The following is a 13,609-nucleotide window of genomic DNA, read 5'->3' as shown; positions in this document are numbered from 1 at the left end:
AGGCAGAAACTCGTCCACAGAAGAAAGAGTGGCGCCCCAAACAAGCAAAAGCCGATGCGAAGGCATCGGCTGGCACGAACATGGTGTTCATACTTCCGGCGGAGTTTTGTGCTCCAAGAACTGAAGAAGCGCCAGTAGCTCAGTTTGACTGCGGCCCGCGGCCAGTTATCTTTGAAAAGCCACGAGAGAGGAGCTACAGACATTTGAAGGCCCTGTACCTAAAAGGTTACATCAACGGGCAGCCTGTCGGCAAGATGTTGGTCGACACGGGAGCGGCAGTCAATATAATGCCATACTCCATGCTACGGCGTTTGGGATGCTCTACTGAAGATCTGATCAAAACCAACGTCACACTGAGCGATTTCAACGGCCAAGCATCAGAGGCGCAAGGCGTCCTGAACGTGGACCTAACCGTGGGCCGAAAAACCATCCCTACGTCGTTCTTCATTGTCGACAGCAAAAGCACCTACGCTGTCCTGCTAGGGAGGGATTGGATTCACGCCAACTGCTGCATTCCATCCACAATGCACCAATGCCTGATACAGTGGGATGGAGATGAAGTGGAGGTCGTTCATGCAGATGACTCGATCGAGATCTCGATAGCCGGCATGAATATTTGGGACTCAAACGACCAAGAGCCGATCTCTGGAGTTAGTTTGGACGGCTGTGAGCGCATCGAGGGTTCAAAAAACGGGGTGAGGCTGGTCTTATCCACCGGCCTGACAGAGTAGCAAGACTAAAGTCAATCGATGTACGTGGCAAGGCCGATCCCAACGATCGGCCCCAAAAAATAAAAAGCAATGATCTCACCTCAGGCATGTCACGCAGTCAGGAACAGTCCCTAGAATCGGATGGCTGGAGAGCCGATATCTTCAATTACTTGGAAGATTCGGCTCGGGGGGCACCTAAACGGATAAGATACAAGGGTGCGAAGTTCCCAGTGGCTGTCAATGGCCAGCATCTCAAGAAATATTCCCAAATATGTAGGATGATGGACAGTGAGATATGGGGGCCGATGCATGAAATCGGCCAGTAAAAAAAATATATATAACAAAGCACAGCCGATGCACAGACATCGACTTTAGAATAAAAAGCCGATGCGCAGCCATCGACTCAAGAGGTACAAACTGTTGCGAGTGGAAATACAAGCGGTTACGAACAGATATCAGGTTACATAGATAGCCCTACTGAAGGAATGCCTCGAGGGCACGGAGGGCGTCAGCACGGACACGATCCACCTCGGCGATCTCGGCCTCGTCATCTTCGTCATTGCCCGTCACCAGCTGTTTGTGCAGAGCACGTATTTCTCCCAGATCAGTTTGCAGTTGAGCTTTGAGACCTTCTGCTTCCTCTTTGGAGCGGGCAATAAGAGCTTCTTTATCATGAATAAGCTGTTTGGTTGCCCGAACCCTCTCTTCAAGGGTCTCCAGTTCCTTTCGCAAGGCCTCAAGTTCAGCGGTGCTGTCAGAGGTGTCAGTCTTGGCATCCAAGGCCGCCTTCTTCTCATTGAGCCGTTGGCATTTGTCTGCAATGTCGGCCTTCAAAGGAAGTTGGGCGTGGCGTAGATCGATTCTCTGACGAGCTAGCTTCACCCGTGACCCATAGACAGACAGAGTCACAACCAGCCAAAGTTTCACCTGCAACGATACCGGGAGATGGTCCTTGATTTCGTCAAGAACGCTCTTTATTTCTTCGGGGTTTTCAACCAACGTCTCGATCGAGGAGGAAAGCAAGGCTTTGAGACGCTGGAATTGATGTTGGACAGCACTGGGCTGTGGTTTGTCGCATGCCATAGAAGGAGCTGGTTCGATGGATTCGGGGTCGAACGTGAGCAGGCCCGAGAGGTCACAACCCTGACAAGCCAAAAACAGCGTCAGAATGCAGCAAAAGGGAAGGGTAAGCCAAGGAAAAGAGTGTACCTCTCCTGAAAGTAGGGGGACAGCCGATGATGAGGGAATCGGTTCCCGTGTTGCTGCTAGGGGCTGGGCCAGATTGGCGACCTTGCCAACAACAGGGGCTACTGGATCCAGGTTTGCGGAGGGCATCTGTACTTCCTCGACTCCCCCACTGGAAGTGTCATCAGTCTGTGAAGGAGATGGTTAGCCGATGTAAACAGCAATGTGGATCAGCATGAAGAATGAACCGAAGAGAAGTATTGAGGGTGATTACATTTGAAGCCTCTTGGTTTGATGAAGGAGCTTGCGGTTCCTTTCGAGTCCTCTTGGTGCTCACACCCTGCCCCGCGGGGGCAGCAGTTTCAGGAGCTGGCCTTTTCCTGGAAGCCGATGGTGGCAAATCTGGCTGGCTCTTCGTGGTGACTTTCCCAGAATTGTACGAGCTCGAATCCCCTTGATTAGATCGAGTGTCTTCGCTGAAGCTGTCTTCGGGGGAGACCTATATATATAAAAAGAGGGGGAGGAGTTAGCAAGCACAAGCATGTTTGTAGGAGCCCGTAAGGACAAGCGAGACCAGTCGAGGCATGGATCAACGTACGTGCAGGCTCTCTGAATCGGAGAAGGGCTCCTGCGCTTCAAAGTTTTCCTGATGGCTACCTTCCTCACCGCCGTTCTCGCCTTAGTTGAGGCTCGGGGGGCAGCTGGCCCGGAAGATACTTTGCTCTTGGAAGCCGATTTTTGTGAAATCGGCTGGCTCTGCATCACGACCTTTTTCAAGGGTGGCGAGTTTTTGCAGAAGAGGAACATAGGAGCCGGGGGGGAGAATTCAAAGGGGGAGCCGTCAGCATGTTTAGGTTCTGGACCATCTTGTTGCTGCAAGGAGACAGGGCAAGGTTATAAAAATCATTGGAAGCCACTTTAATTTTTTTTACTAGTGGTAGTACCTGTTCTGCGGGGATATTGTAGTCAGCATCAAGTTGTTTCAGCAACGGTCCCAGAGCTCTCCTGAAGGCATGCGTTTTCCACATTGACCACCAAGTCTCAAAACCGTCGGTTGTCGAGGTAAAAGAGAGGTTGTTAGGGATTGGGATGGCCAGAGCATCAAAGAAGGAGTAACACCTCTGGCCGGTGAGGATATCGGGCAAGTCAGCTCTACTCTCTGTTAAGTGGTGGAGGAAGAAATAGGGAGACACCTGCCCAAGACCAAACTGCTGGGCTGCTACGACCGGCTGGTAGGATTCATAACCAGGTTTGATGATCCTGTTTGAGGTGCTCATGCCAACTGGAAGGAAGCAGGGACGGATCATGATGGAATACAATGGCCGAGTGCTGGTGTCATCGGCAAAGTTGTCTAGCCTGAAGGAGACTGGGTTCTCGAAATTCTCGGATTCCGTGTAGGGGAAGAAGAGAGGGTTATCCAGGCCGTGGAAGAAAATGCTGAACCACTTTGATGCTTCTTCGGGGATCAGTTTACTACCTGGGAGGCTATATAGGGCTTGGCCGTAGCTAGTACATCGGATCTGCTTCCCGTTAGCATCTGGAAAGGTGCGAGTAGCCAGGAGTGGGAAGTTCGGGACATGGTTCTAAAAATACAATTGAGCCCATAGCTGAATAAACCACCAGGGGCCTCCTGTTTTGACTGTTCTTTGGGAATATAGTTTGACGGACATTAGTTGGAGATATCGATAGACCTCTCCAAGGAACAGTTTGCCAATGCCGAGCTGGGTACCTCTGGCAAGTTCATAGGCCAAGGGAAGATAATTTTTGGTCGGAGCAAGTGAAGGGCCACAGAATATGAAGTGTTCCAACCAGAAATTCAGGAAGGCCGTGTGCTCTTTCTCTATTACAGGGCCTTTATTTTTCATGTGCCGACGAAGGTAAGCACCCCAGTTCGTGCACTCTGTTTTGGAAGAGAGCTTGAAAGGGACCCTTGGCAGCATAAAAGCAGAAGGGCTGGGAGATGTAATATCTAGGCCAGTGATCATTACCACATCTAGTAGAGTTGGTGTCATGGGGCCGTGGCCAAACATGAAGCAGTTCAGAGCATGAGACCAGAAGTAGCCGATGGTTTTCAGAAGATTTTCATGCTTCTCGAGGGGAGACAATGAAAAGGACAGAGCATCGGCTATTCCTGCGGTTTCCCATGTGGATTGGTAAGTTTTGGATACTCTACTGTACCAGGAAACCCAATCTTCAGGAGGGTTAGGCCAGGCTCGTAAGCAGTCGGCCCAGGAAGTTAGATCTAAATCCTGGTTCACGAAAGGGATCCTACGAGCCTCGCAAGAAATCAAACGGGCAGGACCCTCGACAGTACGGGGACCAAGACAAAGAGAGTTTGGAAGAGAAGGATGCGGCAACAGAATGTCTGAAACCTAAAATTGATGGTAAAAATAAGGCATTAATTTAGGTGTTTGCTATTAATTCCAACATTATGCTCGGATGATGAGGGACAGTTAAAGATTACCTTCAGGCCAGAGACTGTTGCGTTGGCGTTGGACGATTCCGCCATCTGATTCGCTTGCGGGGATGAATCTGCGCGGTCGGGGGATCTGGGATGCGCGTTGCCGCAAGTTGAATTTCGTCGGGAAATTGGGGATCTGAGTTTGGTCCTTTGGATGAGGGTCCCCGGTTGCCGTTTGAATATGGGGAATGTCCGCTTAGGCCTGTCTAATGGAATCTGGCCTTTCTAGCGTTTTATGATAGAGACCGATGCGCTGCCTTCAGCTCTTTATGCGTTGACCTACTTTGACAATCGGAAGATTGGAATCGGATAATCGGAAAACCAAATTGGAGGAACCATTTTCATTGATTCAAAGAGAGATTTTACAAGGAAGAGCCGATTGCTCTCAAAAGGATCATCTAGTGCCTAATGCACCACTACTAGCCCCACACTACTCCCTAATCTAAGGACCGTCGCTGCCCTCGTCGTCGCCGTCCTCGACGCTGTCGGCGCTGCTGCCGGCGATGTCCTCGTCGCTGCTGCTGATGAAGCCGCCGGCAGGGGCTTCATCCTCGTCGTCGTCGTCGTCGTCGTCATCCGACCCGGTGCGGAAGCGCTTGGCCGGTGGGTACTCCTCGGAGGAGGAGTCTTCCTCCGCCTCCTTTTCCTCCTCGTCGGAGGAGAGGTCCGCCTCCCAAGAGAAGAGGTCGTCGTCGCTCGCCGCCTCTAGCTCCCCGTCGACGAGGAACTGGAGGTTTTCCTCCCCGTCGGTTAGGGGCTCGTCGCCCTCCGACTCGATGGAGGAGTCCCAATCCCTCGCGTCCCAATGCTCGGGGGCGAGGGCCTCGTATATGGCCGTCAGATTGACTTCCAGCTCTAGCTCGCTGGAGGAGGAGGAGCGGAAGGAAAGGCCGGAAGAGGCAGAGGAGGAAGAGGAAGACATGGCTGCAGAGGGGGCTTTTTGCCGATGGCTAGTGCGGAACAGGGGAATGAAGAAGCGAACTGCCCGGATGAGTTTAAATAAAGGGGATATAATGAAAGGTGATTCAATGTTGTGGCAGTTTCGAGGATGCGTTGCCAAAACTGTCAGATCGTGCAATACGGAGAAGTTGAGAAGGCAAGGCATCATGATGAAAGGGCACTGTAGCGATTCGGCTCTGCAACGCGGTTTTGCTCTGTTATGTCAAATCATGGTGAAGGAAAACAAAGTGGTTTTGGAATTATTATTGCCAAAACCAGGGGGCATGTGTTATCATCAGATTTTGGCCAAATCAGGAGATGGTCCGCTGACATAGGCATCCCCAATGGGCCTGCCAAAGATGGTACCCGGGGTTTACTAAAGGCCCAGGACTCGAAGAATAAGAAGACTTGGAAGCCCATTTAGTGTTAAGGAAAGATAGTTTGTATTAGGAAAGATAAAGATTTGTAATCTTACGGGTTGGGTATGAAACCCTCCCGAACTCTGTAACTTGTGTATTACGAAACCCTCGGCTCCACCCTCTATATAAGGGGGAGTCGAGGGACAAAGAAAGGATCGAATCTATTGTCAACGTGAACCCTAGTTTTCATAATCGTCGAGTACTTTTCGGCTGAAACCTTCGAGATCTACTTGCCCTCTACTTCTAGCAAAACCCTAGTCTACAATCTGTAGGCATTGACAAATTAATCCTTTGTCAATTGGCGCCGTCTGTGGGAATTAGAGGTTGCAAGGAGCTGATCTCGATGGCACGAACAGATTCGTCGATTTCGTCGGTGGCCAGCAATGCGATGGATCGACGTAAACAGGAAAAAACTGATCTAGTCGATTTTATTCCTCACCCGCCCTCCCGTATGGATGCATGTGCCTATCTGGAGGAGCCCATCGTCATGACGTTCGGAGAATTCCGATTTGGCGTCAACAAAGAAGGATCCTACCGTCTCGAAGTTCCGATCTCGTCGGAATTTTCAGCGGTCGATTCTAACTTTTCGTCGAATGACGAGGAGTTTTCGTCGCCACGCTTCGTCGACACCAAGGCAAACGGAAAGCTCGCCAAGATCTTCAGCAACACATCTTTCGAGTCGTCTGCGGACTCCTTTATAAGCAGCGATTCCGACAAGCATCGACAGCCTTCAACTTCATCGACAAATCTCGTCGCCATCGGAAAGGTCTTCACCAATCTGTATGATGGTGTCACCAATCCTGACAAAAATCAATACACAAAATACCATCAAGTCTGTGCAATCGAAGAGGCAGGCCGATCAGAACCAGAGACGTCAGAGGCTTTCGACGATTTGGGAAATCCATACGTCGATCCCGCTGATCTCAGAAAAGGCTTAGGCACTAAATACACTGGGTCTTCAACTCGCGCAAGAGTTCAACTCCCGCAGGAAGCATGGGATAGGGCCGCAAAAGCCATGGATGGTTCAGAACCAATGACCACCACTGCTACTGCACAAGAACTACAAGCATACCAATATAGACTTGCTCGGGTAAGTAGAGAGCTGGAAAAACAGACAACATCCTTGAATAGGAGAAAAGAGGCATCTTCCGCGTCCGAAGAAGCGCCGAGCAGAGCTCGGCCGACAATCGAAACTTGGCGTATAGCCATAGAGAGGCTCGAAGGAGAATGAGATCTCGGCTGCAAAATATACCTGAAGAAGAGAGAGGAAACATAATTCAAAATCTCGACATGTCCTTCATGACGATTGATACAAGGGGAAATATCATCCCGAAAACGCCAGAAGCAGGTTACATGGCAACGCAATCTTACATCCTCGCATCCAGACCACCTCCTGGGGATCCGAGAGAACCATTGTTCAATATGGCAATGGCTGGAGTAGGAGTTATGGGAACAGCGTTCGCAGCCACGCCTCCCGAAGGAAATCCTAGGCAAAATAGTCCACGACCCACCGCAGCGGTCCAAGATCCACCAAGAACAAGTGGAGCAAGAGACACAAAGCAGCTCAAGTGAGGGTGGATAGAGCGCGACAAGAAAGAAGAGAATGTCAGCATTCACCAGAGGTTGCCGACGAAGATATGTGTGGACTCCCGTGCTTTACGAGAAGAGTTCGAAAGACTCGAGTCCCAAAAGGGTTCAAGTTACCCGAGAATTTCAAGAAATTCGACGGCCTGCAGGATCCCGAGGATTGGCTCGTTGATTATCTCGAGATGGTGAAGCTGGTAGGAGGAACCAGAAGCAACAGCTATGCAAAGTATCCAAGTTCACTTGAGTGGTGCCGCAAGATCTTGGATAAAGAAACTTCCCCCAGGCTCCATCGATAGCTGGGATAATTTCGAGGACATCTTCGTGAGAAATTTCCGATCCACCTGCAAGAAACCTGCATCATTAGAAGAGTTGAGGGCGTGTCGACAGAAACACGACGAGTCAATGAGGAAATATATACAGAGGTGGAATATCATTAAAAACTCGGCAGAGGATATATCTGACGAGAGAGCAATAGACGCGTTCGTGGCAGGAATTCGGCGGGGAGATTTCGTCGAGGACTTAGGAAGAACTAACCCTAAGACAATATCAGCACTGATGGAGATAGCCAACAAATGGGCGGATGGAGAAGACGCAATATATAACAAGCGACACAGGTCGCCAGAAGAGGATCGCGGCCGAAATTTTCAAAATAGAAGGCGATTTTCTCGCCAGTTTTACAATAACGACGCTCCTGGCCATATATCGGCTGGTTTCCGGGGAAATCCTGGAGGGAATAGTCGAGATGACTATCAAAGGAGTAATGAGCAACAAGGCGACAATAGAGGTGATTCTCGCAGCAACAGGCAAAATAGTGGACCAAGGTTTCAAAGACCTTATGTGTCCCCCGAGGAGATGATGAACGGTCCGTGTCAAATGCTCTTTTACCTCGACAACAACGAAAAGAGGCAGTCAGGACATCTCCAGAAAGACTGCCGAAATTTTCAGGCAATGTTGCGAGCCGCAGAATTGCAAATGCCCGTGCCATGAACGAAACCCCTGGGGCCAAGGAGCGAGATCCACCTTCCACCTCCTCCCGCAATCACGGACGAAAATCGGCACCAGCTCAGAATAGCGGCAGCACCACATCCACCACCATATATTGATCCTAACTCCAATGGTGCGGTCTCGATGATTCAAAATGCTAGGCCATCTAACAGGGCGCAGAAAGTAATCTCACGACAAGTGTTCATGGCAGAGAAGATGTCTCCACCAACAGTTGAGTACCTAAATTGGTCAGGGCAAGACATCGGCTTCACAATCGCGGATCATCCATAGCAAGTTCCTCGACCAGGACAATCGGCACTCATCTTACCCGCAGTAATTGCTGGTTTCGACGTGTCGAGAGTTTTCATAGATGGCGGCAGCAGCTTAAACCTTATGTATGTAGATACATTGAGAAAGATGAGCATATCCTTGGCTAACCTGAAACCAACTGATACACGTTTTCATGGGATCACACCAGAGAAGCCAAGTTATCCATTGGGCAAGATCAACCTCGACGTTCAGTTTGGAACCCGAGAAAACTACAGGATAGAGAATTTGGAGTTCGAAGTCGTGGATTTCCCGTCGCAGTATCACGCTTTGTTGGGACGACCAGCATACGCCAGGTTTATGGCGGTACCACATTATACGTATCTATTGTGGAGGTTGCCCGGACCCAAGGGACCTATCACAATTAAGGAAGCTTCGCTGCCGTTCGATAAGTGTGACAAGGATTTTCATCGACCGCCGAAACTTTCGGGATGCAAGCGGAATATATGGCGCCAAGGCTCACCGATTATGATGTGCTGCCAGATGCAGGGAGGTCTCCTAGGGAGCCAACTTTCAACAAAGCCAAGGATTCAAAAGAGGTACAAATCCACCCAACGGACCCAAAGAAAACGACATCCATTGCAACAAACATGGATATCGCATAGGAAAGCGCGCTCGTCGAGTTCCTCCGTGAGCACTGGAAAATCTTCGCATGGTGTCCAGCTGACATGCCAGGAGTACCCGGGGAACTTGCCGAGCACCACCTCAACTTGGATCCTCTCGCGAGACCAATCAAGCAACCTTTGCGGCGTTTTTCGGAACCAAACCGCAAAGCTATGTTATCGAAATAGATCGACTCAAAGATGCTGGTTTTATCAAAGAAATATCTACGAAGCCACGTGGGTAGCTAACCCGAGTGATGGTGCCGAAGAAACACACGAAAGTCCTTCGCATGTGTGTCGACTTTACGTGTCTCAATAAACATTGTCCTAAGGATCACTTTCCCCTCCCAAGGATCGATCAAATCATCGACTCCACGGCAGGATGCGAACGTCTTTCCTTCTTGGGCGCATACTCTGGTTATAACCAGATCAGATTAAAAGAAGAAGATGAAGCCAAGACAACGTTCATAACACCTTACGGCGTATTTTGTTACAAAACAATGCCTTTTGGTTTGAAAAACGCGGGAGCAACATATCAGCGGATGATACAGAAATGCCTTGCAACACAGATTGGGAAAAAATGTACAAGTCTACATTGACGATGTCGTGATAACATCAAAGAAGGGGTCAACACTAATCGAAGATTTGAAGGAAACCTTCGACAACCTCGACAAGTTCTGCCTTAAGTTGAACCCGACAAAGTGCTCCTTTGGCGTTCCTGCGGGAGAACTTCTCGGGTTCTTAGTATCAGCAAGAGGGATTGAAGCCAATCCCGAAATAATACAGGCCATCGTAACTATGAGGAAGCCAACAAAGTTGAAAGAAATACAACAGCTAACGGGGCGAGTCGCAGCTTTAAGCAGATTCGTCGCCAGGCTAGGAGAAAAGGCGCTGCCGTTCTACGCATTGATCAAACAGGGGGAGAAATTTCAATGGAACGAGGAAGCAGATAGAGCCTTTGAGAACCTCAAGCGCACAATTTCGACACCACCAATCTTGGTGGCACCTAAATAGAAAGAACCTCTCCTCTTATACATTGCAGCCACACCTCAAGTGGTTAGCACGGTTCTGGTAGTCGAGAGGGAAGAAGAAGGAAAGCTTCATGGAGTTCAGAGGCCAGTATATTTCATCAGCGAAGTATTGTCGCCTTCAAAACAACGGTACCCTCAATACCAAAAACTGGCGTATGGAGTATTTACGACAGCAAGAAAATTGCGACACTATTTTTCGGCGCACCCGATAATAGTGGTCAATGAAGCTCCTTTGTCAAACATATTGAATAACCCAGAAGCTACGGGTCGTGTCTCCCTTTGGGGAATAGAACTTTCCCCTCGGGACATCACGTATGAAAAAAGAAAGGCAATAAAATCGCAGGTTTTACCAGATTTCATCGCAGAGTGGATGGAGCTACAAAACACGGGGCCTCCAGATTTATCGAGAACCTGGACTATGAACTTCGACGGGTCCAAAAGGTTGGAAGGCGCTGGAGCAAAGGCGTGATATTGGTATCACCCGAAGGCGACAAGTTGAAGTATGTCTTACGGATGACGTTCCCAAACGCGTCTAACAATGAAGCAGAATACGAAGCTCTTATACACGGGATGAAGATGGCGAAGGCTTGCGGTGCAACCCGACTGAAAATTTTCGGTGACTCACAGTTGGTGGCCCAGCAAGTTATGAATCAATGCGATGCGGTTAATGAGAGCATGATAGCATACAAGGAGATGTATAATGAGCTGGAAAAACTGTTTGATGGATGCGAGGTAAACCACATCAGCAGATTGAGCAATGATGAAGCCGATGTCCTTGCAAACATCGGGTCACAATGTCTGGCGATCCCTCCAGGCGTATTTTGGGAAGAAATAAGCGAGCGATCAACAAAGCCGATGAAAACAAAGAAAAAGGAGAAGGAGGGGAAATCTTCGGGTACCACCAAAGAATCATTGGAAGAAGAAGAAGGGGAACAAGAGCTAGTCATGATGGTGCAAATTCCATGGATGCAGGCTTACGTATCATACATCCTAAGGAAAACAATACCCGACGATCCAGTTGAAGCAAGGCGAATAATTAGACGATCTAAAGCTTTCACTGTGGTAAAAGGGGAGTTGTACAAACGAAGTATTTCGGGTGTGTTACAGAGATGTGTCACACCCGAAGAAGGAAGAATCATCCTGAAAGATGTACACGAAGGAATATGCGGGCATCACGCGAGCAGCCGAGCTATCGCGGCTAAAGTTTTCAGAGTAGGATTTTATTGGTTAACAGCAATTGAGGATGCGAAGGAAATAGTGCGAACTTGCGACGCGTGCCAAAGATTTGCCGCCAAGCCTCACTCTCCGGCAGCAGAACTAATGCCAATCCCGCTGTCGTGGCCTTTTGCTCAATGGGGTCTCGACATGGTGGGAAAACTACACAAAGCTTCGCCAGGAGGATATGAGTATATGCTTGTTGCTGTCGACAAATTTACTAAATGGATAGAAGCAAAGCCGATAAACTCACCGGACGGCGCGTCGGCAATCAAGTTTTTGAAAAGCATCGTCTTTTGATTTGGAGTCCCTCACAGCATCATCGCAGACAACGGCAGTAACTTTACATCCAAAGAGTTCAAAACATACTGTGCAGAAGTGGGCATCAAACTGAGTTTTGCGTCTGTCGCACATCCACAGACCAACGGTCAAATCGAGAAAGCCAATGTCATTATCTGCAATGGTATCAAGAAGCGCCTGTTGGGACCATTGGAAAAAGCTCGGCATACTTGGCCGGAGGAGCTGCCAAGCGTGTTGTGGAGTATTCGAACAACACCAAATACGGCGACGCAAGAGACGCCGTTCTTTCGGTCCATGGAGCCAGGCGGTCCTGCCAATAGAAATAGAGCATGATTCTCCAAGAGTTACGGAATATGATGAAGAAACTTCGAGAAAAGCCCCGGAGGATGATGTCGACGCACTTGATGAAGCTCGAGACGAAGTCCGTCACGAGTCGCCAAATATCAACGAGACTCGAAAACTACCACGATCGACGATTGCGACCAAGATCCTTCCAAGTTGGTGACTTGGTTTTGCGACTTAATCAAAAAAGTCATGAAAAACTCGAGTCACCATGGCTTGGACCTTACATCGTCACAGAAGTAATCGAAGGAGGAGCATTCAGAATCAAGGACAAGAAGACGGGGATTGCTGAGCCAAATCCTTGGAACGTGGCGCAACTCAGGCATTTTTACGCCTAGATGCCGAAATATATTCTCCTCTGTAAACATACAATGTACTGAAACGCCCGCGAGTTTTTAGACGCACTCTTTTCCTTTTTCGGGGCACCGAGTGGGGCCGGGAAAGGTTTTTAATGAGGCGGGCTCGCGGTGCTGCAATATAATAAAGATAGTGGAATTATATATCTTTCTCGACAGGCTCGGGGGCTTCCTCCTAGATGATACAATATATATATATACACAGTGTCGACAAATACAACTCGCAAAAATATTTCGCCTTGGTATAAAGTACCTCGCCAAAATAAAAATATCGACAAATAGCGGTCAACATAAAGATCGGGGGCTCATACCCACAAAAACAGTACAATATTTATTTTGGCTTGGGATAACTCGCATTATAAAACAAAAATACAGCCAACAAAACGCCCGGGGGCTTGGCGTTGAAAATAAAAAACATAGTGACTTACAGTACGAAAATACATACACAAATACAATTCTTGGACCAGCTTATCTTCAAGGATTCCCCAGTATATTGTCTATTGTCAAGCGCTCATTATTTATAGCACGAGTGCTATGCTCAGCATAGCTGCCCTTCACGAAGAATTCAGAATCCATCCGAAGAAGTTCATCCATCATATCTTCGGCAACAGGGTCACAACGTCGTCATATTTGCTGAAGTTCTTCCTCCTCTTCGCCATCTTAGCCAAGCATTTTGGAACAATCCGCCCCATGTCCAACTTCGGTAGCGATTTTTATCATGATCATAGCAAATCTTGCACCAGCAGCCAATTGGGCCCGCACAAAGCCGTGGATTCGAGGAGCATCACGAAATTTATCCATTAAAGCGGGAAGAGTCTCTGGCATCTTGTTGCGAGGAAACATAGTGCCATAAACCAGAGACAGAGTCCTTGTACAGAAGTCGAGATAATCGCGAACCTGGAGTGCGCGATCCTGAAATCTGACAATTTGGCGAGTTCGTTCAGGTGTACCCCAAAAATTTGAACCATGATCATGGGCAAGCCGAAGAAGTACATTGGATCGAGCTTCGACACGCCCATCTTCAGTAGTAGCATCCAAAAAAGAACCTATTTTACCAAAACAAGAATCAGTGAGCAACGAGGAGACAAGCAAAAAGGAAAAGAAAAAGCACGACAATGATAATTAGGCACACCTGCCATATCCAAGCTAGC

This window comes from Lolium rigidum, chromosome 4 (assembly GCF_022539505.1).
Source record: "Lolium rigidum isolate FL_2022 chromosome 4, APGP_CSIRO_Lrig_0.1, whole genome shotgun sequence".
Classification (NCBI taxonomy): Eukaryota; Viridiplantae; Streptophyta; class Magnoliopsida; order Poales; family Poaceae; genus Lolium; species Lolium rigidum.
This window is presented reverse-complemented; position numbering follows the sequence as displayed.